Source organism: Mus musculus, chromosome 4 (genome assembly GCF_000001635.26).
Source record: "Mus musculus strain C57BL/6J chromosome 4, GRCm38.p6 C57BL/6J".
Lineage (NCBI taxonomy): Eukaryota > Metazoa > Chordata > Mammalia > Rodentia > Muridae > Mus > Mus musculus.
Genome location: NC_000070.6, coordinates 129809197 through 129826744, shown reverse-complemented (window position 1 = coordinate 129826744; position 17548 = coordinate 129809197). Strand labels below are relative to the sequence as shown.

General features: G+C 46.2%; 1 protein-coding gene across 6 annotated transcripts in view; it reads right to left on the bottom strand.

The window, feature by feature from the left end:
• The window catches only part of Ptp4a2 (protein tyrosine phosphatase 4a2), a 38839-nt gene extending 23259 nt beyond the window's left edge, over nt 1-15580 (bottom strand). Inside the window, exons 1-2 of one of the 6 annotated variants that reach the window (XM_030253321.1) lie at nt 15338-15580; nt 14441-14620 (exon numbers count right to left, since the gene is read on the bottom strand). The gene's annotated coding sequence lies outside the window, so the exon portion shown is untranslated. Of the gene's footprint in view, nt 1-1532; nt 2041-5945; nt 6038-6143; nt 6277-14440; nt 14621-15037; nt 15078-15337 lie in introns of those variants that run through there. The other 5 variants (XM_030253322.1, XM_006502863.4, NM_008974.4 and 2 more) reach the window with 5 other exon arrangements.
• Nucleotides 15581-17548: the final 1968 nt, after the last annotated feature.

The following is a 17548-nucleotide window of genomic DNA, read 5'->3' as shown; positions in this document are numbered from 1 at the left end:
GGTGAGCTTCCTATGGACTATAGAATACACACCACATGCGCATACTGACTCAACACTTGAAGGGTTCTCATATTTACTACTCACCAAACAAAAGCTTGTCTGTAAGCACCCATGATGCACAACAGGCTTTTCAACATAATGCAAAATAGAATATGCATCCTACTACTAAAAACAATACACATAAAGCACGCATAAGCTGCATATATAAATATAATGATGGCACAAGCTAGAACAGCCTTCCTGTAAGACAATGAGGGGGGAAAGGATGTCCAAATCTCAAGACGAACTAGAAGAAAGAAGATCTGATTTTGAAGTCTATCAAATGATACATGACTTAGAGCCAACATTTTTTACCACTGCCGAAATAAAAATATAATTTATCAGAACTGCTAAAACAAATGTATCAAGGGTGCATTTTATGCCAAAAGAATTAACTCTGAGAAGAATGAAATTTCAACCCAAAAATACTATGGAAGGAATTAAACACCACTTCTCCAAAGGAGACTGTTTAAGTGTGTTGTTTCAGAGCAGGCTCAACTAGCAAAGGGGCACACTAAAGCCTCATCTTTAAATCCTCTAATAAAGTGTTGCCAGGCAGAGTGCTTGAGACATAGCCTCACTGTAGCCTAGGGTGACCCCAAAGCTCAAGGTGACATTGAATTTATATCCTCAGCCTCTAGACTTAAACTGAGTGTCAAAGAAAATTACTAACAAGAAACAGGTAATTAAGTCACAAAAAAACTTGTATAACTAGTCTACTTTTCAAAATAACCTTTCTTGGAAAGATTTTGATCTTTTATAAATCTACAATGGTGCTGGGCGTGGTGGCGCACGCCTTTAATCCCAGCACTCGGGAGGCAGAGGCAGGCAGATTTCTGAGTTCGAGGCCAGCCTGGTCTACAAACTGAGTTTCAGGACAGCCAGGGCTACACAGAGAAACCCTGTCTCAAAAACCAAACCAAAACATCAACAACAACAACAAAAACCCAAAACATATAAATCTACAATGATGGAAAACATAGGGGGCCAGGTGTGACGATAGTGAACCCCTTCAATTCCAACACTGGAAAGCAGTGGCTGGAAGAGCTGAGAGTTCTAGGCCAGCCTGCACTACATAATGAGTTCTAGGACAGCCAGATAAGAGTTAGAGACACCCTTTCTCAGACAGAAAGGAAGTGGGGAGGAAAGAGATGGGAGAGAGAGAACATATACAGAGGAGGGAAATACCTTTAAAAGGTGTAGCACTAAAATGTCAGAATCAGCTTTCCAAATATGACAACTACAAATCCTAGCTTCTAAAAGATGTCAGGACTTCAAGCAGATTGTGTCTGATTTTTTTTCTTAATAGTGACACCACCCATAAAGTTGGGTAGAAATATAAAATACATTTTCTCGGAGAGTATAAGAGTAAAATGCAAAGCAAAGCACTGCAGTCTTTATTATTAAAATACCAAACAATGTAGCTACTTAAAATAAATACCCCCATGCTTTTTAAAGATTTATGTATTTATTTTATTATTAGTTCTGAATACCTGTTTGGCCTGTGTGGGTGTGAGTCCAGGTGCCTGCAGAGGTCAGAAGAGGGTTTCAGATTTCCTGAAGCTAAAGTCATAGTCATTTGTGAGCTTCTCAATGTGGGTTCAGAGAACTAAACTGGGAATATCCACTCTGAGCAATGCCTAATCTTGATTGCTGGGCCATTTCTCCATTACCCTGCTTGCAGACTACACAAAAATAACTTGACAGAGAAAGTGGTTACGGGGGATGGGAGGATAAATGCGAATTTGTTGAATTTGAAATTTATCTTCATGTATATTTCTTAATCTTACTTTCTGATTTCTACTTTTAAAATAAAAAATACTACTTGCCCTTACTATATGAAATAATTCAAATTGTAAATGAACAAAGGTTCATATATTATACAATATTGTACAAATGTAAAAACATTACAACTGTTGAAAAAAAAACAGTTTCTAAGCAGCTTTTCTTCATGGAGGTGCAGGGAAAATGGCAATTTGTAACAATGGCCTCTACAATTCCAAAGGGCAGGAGATTTATGCACATCACCCACTTCAGCTCTATCGTGGGCACTCCTTCCTATAAGGCACTAAGGCCCAAGAGGCAGTCCAGTGAGTCCAGTGAACTAGAAAACACAGTTCATGGACAACCATGTAGGTCACGGTGATACCAGACATCTATGTATAACAGTTTTGAAATTGAAAATGGGGAACAACTCTTCCCTGCTTTCAATAGATTAAACTCAAATCGCAATTTCCCAAAGCAATTCTGATTAGTAGCATCCACTGCTTCAGCAGGGATGTAAGTGCTTTAATTCTAAAAGAAAAACAATTCCCACTCACCACCGTGTACTTACTATCGTCTCAGCTTAGACCGCAATACAAGGAATTCAACATTTATTCTATAATCCGATTTCCTTACTTGTAAAGATGAAAGAGTACCGCTATGAGATTAATGTGATGAATTATTGTTTGCATTTATTTTGCCCATGTTTGTATATGTGCATTTGTGTGGAAGTCATAGCACAACCTGCAGCTGGTTCCCTCCTCCTATCATGAGAGCCCCAACCAAGGATGGCACAAGCACCTTTACCTGTGGAACCATCACCTTGATGGATATAAAGGTTATACTTTGTGATCAGACACATACAGTCCTCTAAAAAGGAAACACTATTTTTAGTGCTGTAACCAAGAACACCAAACTTTAACATATTTTTACAAGCACCTAAAACCACTCTACCTCGACCCTCGTGCTAATTTGCTCTATTACTCTACCACATTAAACTGGGTCCAGATTGCTACTCACTCAAAATCTTACTTAACAATCCCTAACTTCTATTTAGGCATAAATGAAGTTTCAATCTCCAGAGTGAACGTGGAAAAAGTTGTGTGTCATTTCCCTGAAGTTTTCTTTGAGAATGCTTTCTCCAGAGCTTTTACTGAACTCTAACCCCTGATTTCAATAAAAGGTAGAACTGTAATGTAAGACCCTAATGAATTTCAACACTGTCAAAACTGTCCTCAAAGGCTTAGGGTGCAGCTCTGTAGGAGAGTGACAGGAGGCCCTGGGTTCAAAAGAGGTAGAGTGGGAGGTGGACCTAACTGAAAGGGAAAGAAGGAAAGAAAGAGAAGGAGAGAAGAGAGGGAAATACACTGTAACTGCTCACAATTTCCAACCACTATGCGTGGCCCCTTTGACTTTAAGCAACACTTGCAGAAGCATTCCTTTACTGTTTACTCTTCCTTCCTTTATGCCACCAAAGTTAAGTGATGTTGTAAATGGTTTCTGCTATAAACTTGGTTCAAATTAAATATTACTTGACTGACTCATGGAGGGAGTGGTCTGACTTCTGTTCTGAGTCAGAAGATACCCAGTTCAGCAGTTCGGAACTATTTTCTACTGGTAAAGGTGTTCTGAAATGACAGCTTAATCTAGCTACGAAATGTAACATGTTGTCTTAGTAATACTTTTGCATCTGAAGTTCAACTTAGAATTAACGAAGTACTTTCAAGTGAATTTTCTTACATGTGATTTGCCATCTCTTGACTTAATTATCTGCACATCCCAAGAGAAAAACTTTTAAAAAAGTGGTAACTTCAGTTGACTCCTCTGCTCCAATAAATTCCCCCCCAATAACAAACAAAATTCCCAAGCATAAAAGTCTGCTACATTTCTTTAATCAGACTTTCCTCCCAGACACATCCCAGGTGCCTCATAAAAACTGTCTCGAAGCACACACCCTGGGGCCCCAAGACAGTTTCAAGGCACTCTCCTCCTCCCGCATGAAAGCCTAGCTTAGGACCCCACATGCCTCAAGTCAGCATCTCCTCCAACCATCCTCTTGCCTCAAAGGCACTTGTCCTCTCCATTGGCTTCCCCAGCTCTCCTGTGTGCAAACTGCTAGGTCATTCTAAGGATGAGAAATTTCAAAATCAGATATGCTACTGAGAGAATGGTTTGGTATTCTGGAAAAATGACCTTAAACATTTTTAATCCAATTCTTATCATCTGTGTGACCTGGGACAAGCTACTGAACAAAGTGCCTGCTGCCCATGCGTCTCTTATCTCACTAAGTCCAGGGGGCACATCACCAAACCCCCAGTGCCTAGCAAACAAACAGAAGCATCTCAAAAAGCCTGCCAAACAAATGCCAACAAGGCTAACCTCCCCTTCGTGGCGTGATAAATGAATATTAAAGGCACCTGAAGCATAGCAGCACTTATTACTAATCACTCCCACCTCCCAGGAAAAGACAATTCTGCCTCTCAAGCAGGGGATGCCAGTTTCTGAGAGGACACACTAAGAATACACCATTCATTTCTACCCAAGCTTAGTGGGGTCATGCCTGCCATGTTAGCAGCTGGAAAGCTGCAGCAAGAATACCACAAATGTCAGGCCAGCAGTTAAGTTCCAGGCCAGGCTACAGGATGAGACCTGACCTCAAAAGAACTATGATAGATAACTTCATATTGAATTTTGTTGTAATTCTATACCCACTATCACAAAGAACCACCTTTTTTTTTAACTTTCCTTATTCCCAACATTTTTTTGTAGTAGTGTCACTAGGAATTAAACTGAGTTCTTCTTTGTACGAGGCAGTGCTCTACGGCAGAGCTATCCTCAGATCCCTTTTACTATTTTGAACACCCCCCCTCCTTTTTTTTTTTTTTTTTACTATTTTGAGATTTAGGCCTCACAAAGTTTCACAAACTGCCCCTGAAACCTTCCATCCTCTGGCCTCTGATGCCCGAGGAGCTGAGATCACAGACCTCTGCCACCAGGCTCAGTTTTACTCACTTATTTCCAATTACCTTCTATGATTACATCATTAAACAGAAAATCTTTATCAACAGTTCATCTCAAATCCCCAACTCAGCCTACTTATATACCTATACCTTTAACACTTGGGAGAGACTTGAGGCAGGAAGATCAGAGTTCAAAGCCAACCTGTTATGAAGCATTTGAGATGATACCAAATCAAGAACCTATTTGGAACTTCTAAAAGTCCAATAAAACAAATGAAACAAAAGAACTTCTTCTGCATCCCCCATAGAAAAAGTCCATTAACAATTCTTTCCGATCATCCGATCCAAAACTAAGAGTGTCAGGATCAAAAAACGAAGCTCTGATAATGTGAGTTCTTCTATAGTCTTAGTTTCCTCTTGCACACTAACAAGGCTCAACTTCTCTCACTTCCTGTCTGAAACAGCTCAGTAACACAGAGCGGGGAAGCAAGTAAATACCATATACTAATCCAGCAATAGCGACTCCAAACTGAAACATTTGCTGAATGCCTACAATGACGCTAGATTAGTCACTTTATACTTCGTGACAAATCCAAGGGCAGAAACTAAACTATGGCACTTTATCGATATTTATGACCGTTTCTTAGGCGCTTTTCTGCAGAAGGATACGAGAGAGTCACAGATAAAAGATACCGCGGCTTACCTCATTAAATAGCCTTGACCTCAACACTGAGCATTTGCCAAAAAAAAAAAAGTTTACGCTTCCGAATACTTTACCGGCTAAAACTCAGACTCCGGGACAAGAGTCAAGCTTGGATGGTTAGCGCTGGGAAATGGGGGTGGGGAGGATGGCAAAGACATCTCTGGAAATTCATAAATTTACAATACATTTTTACGAAAAGGGGAAAGAACGCCAGAGATCAGCGTCACGGGAGACTCAGACCCTTTTCTCTTACTTGACTGCAACTCAGGGATCCCACGCTTGAGTGAATTAAGTCCCTGGACGCGAAGGGTTCCCTATCAACACAAAGACCAAGGGGCCTCCAGGATGCCTGTGCTCACGCGCCGGACAAACGCAGGCGCACCCCTGCACACCACCTAGTCCGCCACGCTCCTCCTCGTCCCCACTCGCTCTCACCACACCTTCGCCCCCACAAGGACACATGCTGCCCGCACACGCACCTTCTCCCGCATTCTTCTACGCTCTCTCGCTCTCTCGCTCGCTCACCCCACCTCGAGCCGCGCTCCCCGCCCCTGGCCCGGCCCGGCCCTCCTTCCGGGGACGTGTCTCGGGCCTGCTCTAATGGCAGCGGCGCCTCCCGCCCTCCCCTGCCCGAGGCCCGGGCGCCGCGCGGGGCCGCCCGGGAGGGGCGCACTCACGCTGGCAAGCTGGGGACTGGGCATTGAAGGCCGGCGGAGGCGGGAGCGAGGAGGCGCCTCTCTCCTCAGTCACCTCGGCGGCGGCGGCGGCGGCGGGAGCGGCGGCGGCGGCGGCGACGACTCCCCCCCAGCCTCGGCGCGCGACACCCGGCCCGGCCCGGCGGCGGCGGCGGCGGCGCGTGTCCACGAGTCCGTCTTGCTGCTGCTACTGTTGCTGCCGCGACCGCCGCTGTGTTCCCCCCCCGCTGCCGCCGCTGCCCCCGCTACCGCCGCTGCCCGCTGGCGTCGCCTCGCGCCGTGCCCGGCCGCTGCTGCCGCTCCAGCCGCTCCCGGACGAACGACGGTTACAGCCCGGCCGATCGCGCCGCCGCCACCACCGCTGCGCGCGCAGCCGGACCAGCTCCCGCCGCCGCCCCTCAGGGGGCGCTGCGGGGCGCGGCGCGCGCGGCGCAGCCACGCCCTCGGAACCGATGATTGGCTGCCGGCGGCTCGCGGCGGTTGGCCCCACCCACTCTGCCTACAGAGCTTTGACCCACTGCCCTGGGCGCCTCCCGCGCTCCGCCTCCGCGTGGCTTGCTGCGCTCGGCACTGGGGGCGACGGAAGGCGTATACATGTGACCGGCGCGGGGTGGGGGTAGCGGGGTGACGAACGTGGCTGAGGGAAGCGCCCGCCCACTCTGCGACTCGCCCATCCGCACCTGGGTCTAAGTTAGCGCCTCTGGCCACCCAGTGACCCGCAAGGTCGCGGGCGGATTCCGGATCCCGGGAGGCGCCTCGAGCCAGATCCCGCTGGGTCTGGGACTGGGACTGGGCGGCAACCGGGGCCTGAGCTCGGGGATTTCCAGCTCAGAAGTGGGGAACCGAGTACCTTATACTTGGCTGTCCTTCCTGGAGGCCTCGAACATCTCTGCGAAGTCTCTCTGCCCTGCTCCCCAGACCTCTATCGGGCAAGCAACACACAGACTCTTTAGATACGGAAATGCAGAATTAAGGAAAAAGTTTTTTCCTAGGTATTCTCAACTATTAAGCGGAATACTGTCTTCACAGCACAGATACTCTTCAATACTTAAATAAAGTATGAAGAATGGGCGTGATTAAAAAAAAAAGTCTGGCGGTGGTGGCCTATGCCTTTAAACCCAGTTCAAGGCCAGCCTGGTCTACAGAAAGAAAGCACCTCTAGAATTGGAACTGGGAATAGAACTCTGGGAAAAGCTTGCCTTGCATGTGAGGCCCTAAATTCAACTCTTGGGAGCCTCAAAAAAAAAAAAAAGTTTGAGTTGGATTTTAACAGTTTTGAAGATTATCTTAGAGATTCTCTAATGGAAGGAGGTTTTTTGTGTTGTGTTGTTTTGTTTTGTTTTTGTTTGCCTTTTGCTTTTGAAACCTGGCCAGAAGTTATAAGCCAGTTCATGCATCTTGATTTCTTGTTTGGAAAATGTGGTTACCCGGTGAGTTGGGAGGCTGGTTTGGGCTATTGCCAAGTGGAACAGGAAAAGGCTCTGGAGGCTGGCCTGAGAAGTGGGTTAGATTTCCCCAAGATGGGAGTGGGCAGAAAAGTGTATACTCACTATCCCGCACGGAACCCTCGCCCACCCAGGATTGACACTTACAAGGAAATGAGAATGCCCCTGGAGCTATCGCTCCCCAGTGTGTTCATCCTGCCCTTGCCCTGTGAGGAAATGCAGTGGTCAGTGGTCATTAGCCCTTTCCCACGAGGCAGTCCTGGAGCATCGCTCCTCACCAGAAGCTGCCCTTTAGAACTTAGTTTTAAAAAGAAAGATCTAATGACTCAGCCTCCTACAGCCACAGCGCAGAACTCAGGAGGATGGGGTATTTTAGGGCAAGTCTGTGTGGCCTTGCTGTGTGGGAGTTAAAAGGCCTTGAGGAGCAAGAGAGTCTAGAGATTAGAATCAAGGCCCCTGGCAGAGGGTGTGAAGGCTGCGCAAGGGTTGCCTGCATTATTCTCCCAGCCTTTCTTCAGGCAGCGTCTCTCCAAGGACAGACTGGAGAGGAAGAACTAACCACCCAGCAGAACTTTGGCTGCATTTCCTGGTTATGGATGCTTCATTTATGGCTTCAAAACACCTTATTATGCACATCCTACCATAGTATGTACAACATGCTATAAATGCCTGTTTTCATGATTCTCCTCTGCAGGACCGGTCTACTAGGGCAAATGAGTAGATAGCTGAAGGAATGAATTTCCCACCGCCTGGCTCTCAGCCGGGCCCTAAAATATCAGTAAGTAACATAACATGAGGATAACAGCAACACCTACACTAATGGCCATTTTTAAAAGCACCTACTCTATTCCAAGCTCTGGGCAAGGTGCTTTTAAATAAATTACCAGACTTATGTTTCTAAATAACCCTGTGAAGAAGGTATTATTAACTCATTTTAAAAGAGAATAGAGGCTTAGAGAAATGAAACGTCAGAGGCAGAACTTGGCCCGGGTTTGTCTGCCTCTGGGGCCCAGATAATCGTGTTAGTCTCTGACTTCCGTCACTAATTGGTGTCCCGCAGAGTGCGCTGGAAAGCCTACCGAGACCTCGGGCGCCCACCTATACGAGACCACAGGGTCACCATCACTGCGCCTTACCCGTAGGCCAGTGAAGAGGTATACAAGCCTCTCAAACCTAGTTTTTCCAGAGAAGGTTACAAGGCAGTTTTACTTCCTCCCCACCATAAACAGAGCGGGAACCGGGCTGCGGGTGCCTTATTAAACCCAAACCACCTTGGCAGTGAGCTTCACACATAAGTACCCTGAGTTTATCCAGGGCCATTGCTGAAGCACTCCAAGTGCCATTAGCTTATTAATCCTCCCAGCCCCCATGTGAGGCTAAAGCTGGCGGTATTCCTGGCTCATTTTCCAGTGCATGATCTCCTTGGAAGCAGACGCTGTGTGGGCCTGCCATACACAGCAGTACTAAAGAAGAAATGGGGGGTATGGCAGAGAAACTGCGGTGCTAGGGTTGGGACACAGCCCAGGTCCCTGGTTCCCATTCTGTGAGTTTATGCTCTCTTACTTGGCCTCTTTGTGTGGCCATAAAGTTGCTATGTAACCTTGTGTCCTAATTAGAGTTTTTTGTTTTATGTTTTGTTTTGTTTTTTTTTTTTCCTTTTCAACTTGGAACAAGCCAGAGTCATTTGGGAAGAGAGAGCTTTAGTTGAGAAGATGCTACCTGTAATGCAAGTCTGTAGGGCAGTTTCTTCATTAATGATTGATGTGGGAGGGCCTGGACCACTATGAGTGGCGCCAACCCCTGGACTGATGGTCCTAGGATATGTAAGATAACATGTTGAGCAAGCCACGAGGAGCAACAAAAGGGATCAATATGGGTTCAGGACACCCCAAGACCAAGTTCTCAGCACATAGAAGATTCACTTGCCCCAGGGAGACAAGGGTCGGGGAATAGAGACGAAGACAGGAGATAGAGGATGAACGTGTATTTGTGTGTGTGTGGTGTCAGGGAACACGGGATATGAGACAACAAGACCAAGAACTGCCTCTGAATAGAGAAGAGACAGACATAGCCCATTGGCCAAATGCAGTTCATAAAGGTCCAGAGGAAACTCCAGGTTAGGATAAGGTGTTTAATTTAATTGACATGTTAATTAGGGGAGCCAAAGGGGGCTTTTGATTGCTGGACTTCAATACTTTGATGGCTGGACCTTTGCAGTCAGCCTTGGAAGGAGACGTGGATAAATAAGAAATAAGGGAATAGACCTTGGGGTCTGGCTTTAGGAACATACTCTAATGGTTTTTAATGAGGAAGAAAGGCAAGGCCTGCCAGAGCGGTGTATGCCATGCTTGGGCTGGCTAGAGTCCCTTCAAGCAAGCCAGTAAGTAACTTCTCCTATACCCTCCTCTTCAGTTCCTGCCTCCAAGTTCCTGCCTGGAGTTCCTGCCCAGCCTTTCCTTTGAGATGGGTTATAAATTGAAAGGTAAAATGAACCCTTTCCTTGCCAGGTTCCTTTTGGACACAGTATCTATCACAACAATAGCAGGCAAACTAAGACCCCTTAGAACCTTATTTCAAGTTTCAGAGTCTCAGTTACCCCTCCTATAAAGTGAAAGGGTGGCGCTAAGCAGCTAGTCGGTGAAGTATAAAGCACTTGTCTCAAGTTGAGGGCCTGAGTTCAAGTCCCAAAACTCACGTGAAAAACAAAAACAAAAAACAAACACAAAAACCAGGTGTGTGCTGATGAGCACCTGAAATCTGAGCACTGGGGAAGTGGAGACACCTGTGTCCCTGGGGCTCCCTGAGGAGCCATTGAGAGCTCCGGGCCAGTGAGAGACCCTGACTCAAAAAAGATAAGGTACCCAGGTATGGTGGCTACACCTTTAAATCCCAGCACTTGGGAGGCAGAGGCAGGCAGATCTCTGTGAGTTGGAGGCCAGCCTGGTCTACAGAGTGAGTTCCAGGCCAGGCAAAGCTAGTGAAACACTGTCTTCAACACACACCACCAAGACACAGTGGGTGGCTCTTAAGGAACGACATCCAAGGTTGCCCTCTGGTCTCTATGCTCACTAGCACACACACAAAATGAAAAGGTAACTTTTCTCCAGATGGTGGTGGTGGCGCACGCCTTTAATCCCAGCACTTGGGAGGCAGAGGCAGGCGAACCTCTGAATTCAAGGCCAGCCTGGTCTACAGAGTGAGTTCCAGGACAGCCAGGGCTACACAGAGAAACCCTGTCTCGAAAAAAAAAAAAAGAGGAAAAAAGAAAGTAACTTTTCATTTAGTGACAATGCCATTATTAATAATTAAATAGGATTGGGGTTATAGCTCAATAGTAAAGCTCTTCCTGGCATGCATAAATCCTTGGTTTATTTTTCCCCAATAGGAGGGGGAAAATAGGTGAAAATTAGAAAGGAGTCATGATGCTTTAAAAAGAAGCTTTTTGAGCATGGAAGACATTACTGTATATATCTCATGTAACACGCTACTAGACTCCTGGTAAGTGTTTAATAAGTGGTCATTAATATAACTGTTAGAATGGTACTTGGCACTATAGAGTAACATGGAATAAACTTTGATACTACTGGCATTATAGAGTTTAATTTAAAATTATAAGCTCTCAGGACCTGGTAGTGGTGGCACACACCTTTAATCCCAGCCCACTGGGCAGAAACAGGCAGATCTCTGGGAATATGAAGTCAGCCTGGTCTACAGAGTGAGTTCCAGGACAGCCAGGGCTACACAGAGAAATCCTGTCTCAAAAACAGACAGACAAAAATAAATACAGGCTCTCAAGCTAGGTATGGTGACATTTGCTTGTTAGGGTGTAACTGAAGTGTCTACTAATGTGTCAGAGCGGACACTTGCCACTAGGTTCTCCGAGCATCCCCCAGTCCCTACTACAGGGACTGTTACAGGGCCTGCTAGGCCAGCATACCTCATCCCCTACCTTAAACATTTCCAGCCCAAGGACTAGGCTGCCCTTCCCCATATAATCCAGCCATTTTGCTATACTGGTCCCTTTTGGCTTTTTGGTCTGGTCTACCCTTTTTGAGGGTAAGATTTTCTACCCTTGGCCAGTCTCTTGACCCAGGCTACCCATTCTTGGTCAGCTGGTCCTTTCCTCTCTTCCCTCCCACTTCTCCTCACATAGCCTGGCTCACGGTCGTGTTCACTCTGGACTCTCCCAAATGTGTCTGCCTCTGGTTATACTCTCCCACATATCTACAATAGACCTTCTCCTCCACCATACCTACAAGCAGTCATGTCCTTTCCTTTTTTATTTCTTATTTTCATTCACTTGCAACCTCCACACTAAGAACATTTGGGAGGGTTGTTAAGATAAAGTGGCAGGGGTTGGGGCAAGGTGTACTGCTAAAGAGATCATGCCACACAACAGATCTAGCACAATAGGTTTATTGGGGGAGGGGGAGGAGTGAAAGACCATCTGGGAGTGGGGACATGAGACAGACAGACAAGACAGACCAGGAAACAGAGAGAATGAACAAGACAGAACAATCTGGGGTGACCAGAGTCTTTTAAAGGGGTGAGTGTTGACACACAACTTCAATCAACAATGGAAATAAATATACCACACCTGACATCATTGGGTGATGACACAAACTGCTGCCATGCAGTCACTGAAAGGCAGACTAACAGAGTGCCAAATTTACAACAGGAATTGCTATAAGTTTGAGATTGGCCTGGTCAATATACCAAATTCCAGTTCACCCAGTAGAAAAAAATTAATCTGGCAACATGGCTGTCCTGGCAAAGGATCACAGCCAAAGATACAAGCTCATGCCCTGGATTGTCTGGTTGCAATACAGACATGAGACATGTCCTTAGCAAACAATGTAGGTAAGGTTAGTTTGTAGAAGGAAGCAGCCATGTTTGAAAGTGATGTCTAATTAAGGGGCAAAGTGACAAATGAGAGAAAGATTTGACAGAATGAGTCAGAAATAGAATATGCCCAATTCTCATGAGAATAGAACAGACAGGAAGAAAGCAGGAAAGAGAGAGAGAGAGAGAGAGAGAGAGAGAGAGAGAGAGAGAGAGAAGGCAGTTTTACTGGGACAGTTTTACAAAGATGAGTGAAGACAGAATGAAGCAGAGAATGAGGAGCCAGGAGAGTAGAACAGATTGCCAGAGTTAGTGTGAGGCTAAGCAGAGCAATTCAGTCAGAAGTCAAGAGAATCCAGTGTGGGAAGCCACATGTGCCGTTGCAGAGTGGCACTGACTACTGCTGGCCACCACGCATAAGTTTGGACAAACAACCAATGTGTACATATGCAGTAAAGTTTTTTGCAAAGACACTGCCTGGCCCGGGTATGATAATGAGGCTTTGAGAGTATAACCAATCAGATGTGAGACATGCAAATGAGGTATGATAATGAGGCTCTGTGAGGTACAGAGAGTAGCCAATCAGATGAGGAACATGCAAATGAGGCATAGTGCATAACCAATCCGGGTGTGAGACACGCCTCTCCTAGGCCTATATAAGCAGCACCAGTTCTGGGCTTGGGGTCTCTTCGCCTCTACAATCAAGCTCTCCCAATAAACGTGTGCAGAAGGATCCTGTTGCAGTGTTGTTACTGCTGGCCAGTCCAGCGCGCGCAAGAATCCAGTTTGAATCAGTCATCACGGAGAGGAGTTTGAGCCTAAATGGCTGAGTTGAACCAGCCAGCCAGAGTTCCAAAAGAGCTAGAAATGGTGAGCTTATTCAGTAGTAAGTCTCAGAGACAACAATCACATTTGAGAAATTAAAAGCTTTCATACCAGGCAGTGGTAGTGCACACCTTTAATCCTAGCACTTGGAAGTCAGAGGCAGGCAGATTTCTGAGTTCAAGGCCAACCTGGTCTACAGCCAAGGCTACACAAAGAGATCCTGTCTCAGAGAGGGGGTGGGGGACCAACCTGCTTTCACATATCCAGGGCTATGGAGAGTCTGTGTCAAACATGGCTGAAGCATCAACTCAGTAAAGTGCTTGCCACCGAGATTAAGAACCTGGGTTAGAGCCGGGCCTGGTGGTGCACGCCTTTAATCCCAGCACTCGGGAGGCAGAGGAAAGCAGATTTCTGAGTTCGAGGCCAGCCTGGTCTACAAAGTGAGCTCCAGGACAGCCAGGGCTATACAGAGAAACCCTGTCTCGAAAAACCAAAACAAAAACAAAAAAAACAAGAACCTAGGTTAGAATCAGGAGCACTCTCATGGATGCAGCAGCAGGGTAAGTAACCCCAGAACTTCAAGGGCAGAGACAGAACTGCTTGGACTTTCTGGCCAGCTAGTTTAGCCAAATCAGTGGGCTCCAGATTTGGTGAGAGATCCTCTCTCAAAAATGGAGGGCAACTAAGGAAGATACCCAATAGTGATTTCTGACACAAACACACACACACACACACACACACACACACACACACACACACACACACACACACTACAGGATCTACTGGGCAGAAATGATGACTTCATACTGTAACTGGACATAAAAAGATTTTAGTCCTTGAATCGTAAAATTCACCTGCTTGGGTGGCTGACTCTGGAAGAACCTTGAGACCAGAAGTTTCAGACCAACCTGGTTAATGACACTCCATCACTAAACCAATTAAACAGGGTTGGGGATACAGCTCAACATTAAAGCACTTGCCTAGCATGCACAAGTCCCTGGGTTCAGTTTCCAGCAACATAGGAAAAAAGTTAAAAATTAAAAAAATATATATATATAGCCAAAGTTTGAGGCCAGCCTAAGCTACATAGTGAGCTCTAGCACACCCTGGGCTACAGTGTGAGATTTTTGTCTTACTCCTGTGGTTTCAAAAAGAGGACAGACTTACGGTGAGAATTTTGGAGATCGCCCACAACAGCTGACTGTGATTTGCCTTGTGCTCTGGCGGGGCGCGGAGATTTGCCAGCTGTAGAGAATTTCTATGATTGCATGATGTTTGGAATTTTGGGTACTTCTCAGAGGGTATATAAATGCTAGGGCTCCAAGAAGTTGGTGGGGTTGTTGTTTGCTGTCGGTCATGCAAAGAAGAAATAAAAAGAAATTAGATATCCTGACTGTGACGATCAAATTTGCCCCCAAGAACTCAATGGCCCTAATCAGCAGGAAGTAGTCTAACGATAATGTCACCCCTTTTTGGACCCCTCATTTTATCCAGGGATCTCTTTCTTTTCCTCTCTATCCTTTTTTTCTCTCTTATCTACTGTTGGGGGTTAAAAGAGTGGAGAAAGGTGGAAGGAGGAACACCCCTCCCCCCAAAGTAGCAAAGGACCAGCTACAGAGACGTCATACTATAACTGTACATAAAAAGATTTTAGCCCTTGAATCGTAAAATTCCCGACTGCTAAAGCTTCTCGTCTATACAGACCACGGTGGTCACATCTGTTCCATTCTAGTTGTGGAAACCCTAGAAATAAAGACACCATACTTAGCGTATCTGGCTCTGTGGCAGTAGTCTGTCTTTTGTTACTTCTCTACCCCTTTTACAAGCACACTTTGTCTTTCAGTGACCTCAAGTAAAGGAAGTAACAGGGTGTGGTGGGAAATTCATGCAACCAACCAAACTGAGGTTATCCCAGGTCATCCACCGTGCGACCAGGTGGAAGTTACCTACTCTTTCTGAGCCCAGATGTCCCTGCCTCTAACACTAAATATGTGTTTATAGGAACCCAAGAGCAATTTGACATCGCGCTACGGCCTGCTACTGTAAATGCACCCACAGACTTACAGGAAGGGCCAAGTTGGAAGCCACAGCTGAAACTCTTCGGCCCCAAACTAAATAGGTCACGAGCTGCAAATTAAGCTAACGAGACTCTACAAAGTTCAGACGAACATGGGAAATTCCCGCGTAGGTTTGCTCAGTATGTCCGGATGCAGCCAGTGAAGCAGTTAACAGAAAAAGCTATGAGAAAATGGCCCTACCCTCCAAAGAGTGATAACCCAAGAGGAGGAGGCAGGGGTTGGAAGGAATGTACTGATTCACCGCCCCACCCATCCCCTGCCTCTAATCTCTCTTCCGGAATTTTACAGCCCTCTTTCACTGGGGTGAAGAAGAGGGGGCAGGGCGCCGGTTTCAGTCCTCTGCAGAACCGGCTCTCCCCCACCCCCGCCCTGCCGATCAGCGGGTACAGGAAGCCTTGGGGCCCCGGAGTCAGACGCACACCCCGTGGCGGGGAGGGAGAGGAGCTGTAGATATTGGCGACAGAATTCGTGGTCCGGGTGCCAGTTGGAGCTGGAAATCTTCGGCTGGAACCTGCATCGCACCCGATGGGGCGGACAGTACACGTGCGTCCTCCGTTCCTTAGGCAGTCTGCAATCAAGGTGCCCATTTCTGCGGTCAGGTGTAACTGGATCTCCGCTAGAGAAGAAAAATGGTTTTAAGAACTGGGGAAGGGGCTGGTGAGATGGCTCAGCGGGTAAGGGCACTGACTGCTCTTCCTAAAGGTCCTAAATTCAAATCCCAGCAACCACATGGTGGCTCACAACCACCCATAATGAGATCTAATGCTCTCTTCTGAAGTGTCTGAAGTCAGCTACAGTGAGCTTATGCTTATGTATAATAATAAATAAATCTTTTTTAAAAATTAAAAAAAAAAACTGGGAGAGAGGGGGAAAACTTGGGCATGAGGCTCAGACTCCGTTTTGTCCTAAAGATAGGGCAACTGAGGCTGATCTGTCCACGAAGGTCCTGAGAACCAGCAATAGACCCCGCGCTGATATCTGTCCTCTTGGGTTCATCTCACAGCATTCACTGATGCTTCCCTATTTGGCAACAGGAAAATGTCAAAGATTTATTAATAACTGAAGCTAGAACTGTTGGGATCAGCTAGTCTCTACACCCACAATGGACTCAGAAGTAGTAGTTCGCAGCTAACTCTTCTTAAAAATTTACTGAATGTCAAGGTCCTGTTACTCTAAACATTTTATATATGGATTAATTTGGGATGTTTGGTGGTGGTTGTTGTTGTTTGAGACAGTCTCGCTATGTAGTTCTGGCTGTCCTGAAACTCTCTATGTAGACCAGAATGAACTTGAACCTTCAGAGATCTGCCTGCCTCTGCCTCTTGAGTGCTGGGACTAAATGTGTGCACCACGATTCCATGCTAGTTTGAAACAGAGTTTCCACGCTGTAGCCTTGACTGGACAAGGAATTCACAAAGAACCACCTGCTTCTGTCTCCCAAGTTCATGGATTAACGGCATGTGCCGCCAATACTCCAGGCATTGTAGAGATATTAATTTTAATACTAACCCATAAGATGGGAAGGACTACCATCATTTTACATCGTTCTTTCTTTCTTTTTTTTTTTTAAGATTTGTGTGTGTGTGTGTGTGTGTGTGTGTGTGTGTGTGTGTATGTGTGTGTTTTGAGTGTGCAGCGGCCCTACAAAGCCCCTGGAGTTGAAGTTACAGGCAGTTGTGAACCTCTTGGTTGTAGATGCTTAGAATTGAGCTCAGGTCCTCTGGAAAAACACTAAGTTCTCTTAACCACTGAGCTATGTCTTAGTCTCACCTTTCAAAAGTTAACGTTTATTTATTTTGCTGGGAGAAATGGGTTCAGTGCCACAGAGTACATGGTGCAAGCCAGAGAATGACCAGCTCCTTCCAACATGTGGGAACCCCCCACCCCCATCAAACTCAAATCAACAGGCTTAAGTGACATGACTACTGAGCAGTCTTGGGGTCTACCTCCCACCCCCGTTCTTACCTTTTAGTCAACTAATACATGATAGAGATAGGAGGATTTGAACTCTCTGAGTATTTTTCCAAGAAAAGTCAGCCCAGTCAGTGCGTGTTTTTCCACAGCCCTACACCGAGGCCACTGTGAAGTTGCAATCTATCTTTGCTCTGGACCTCAGCTTTAAATGAGTAAACTCGCTTCCCTAGAGCAACCTCTTCCCGAGTGCTTGGAGATTATCAGTGCTCCTGTAAATCTTTAA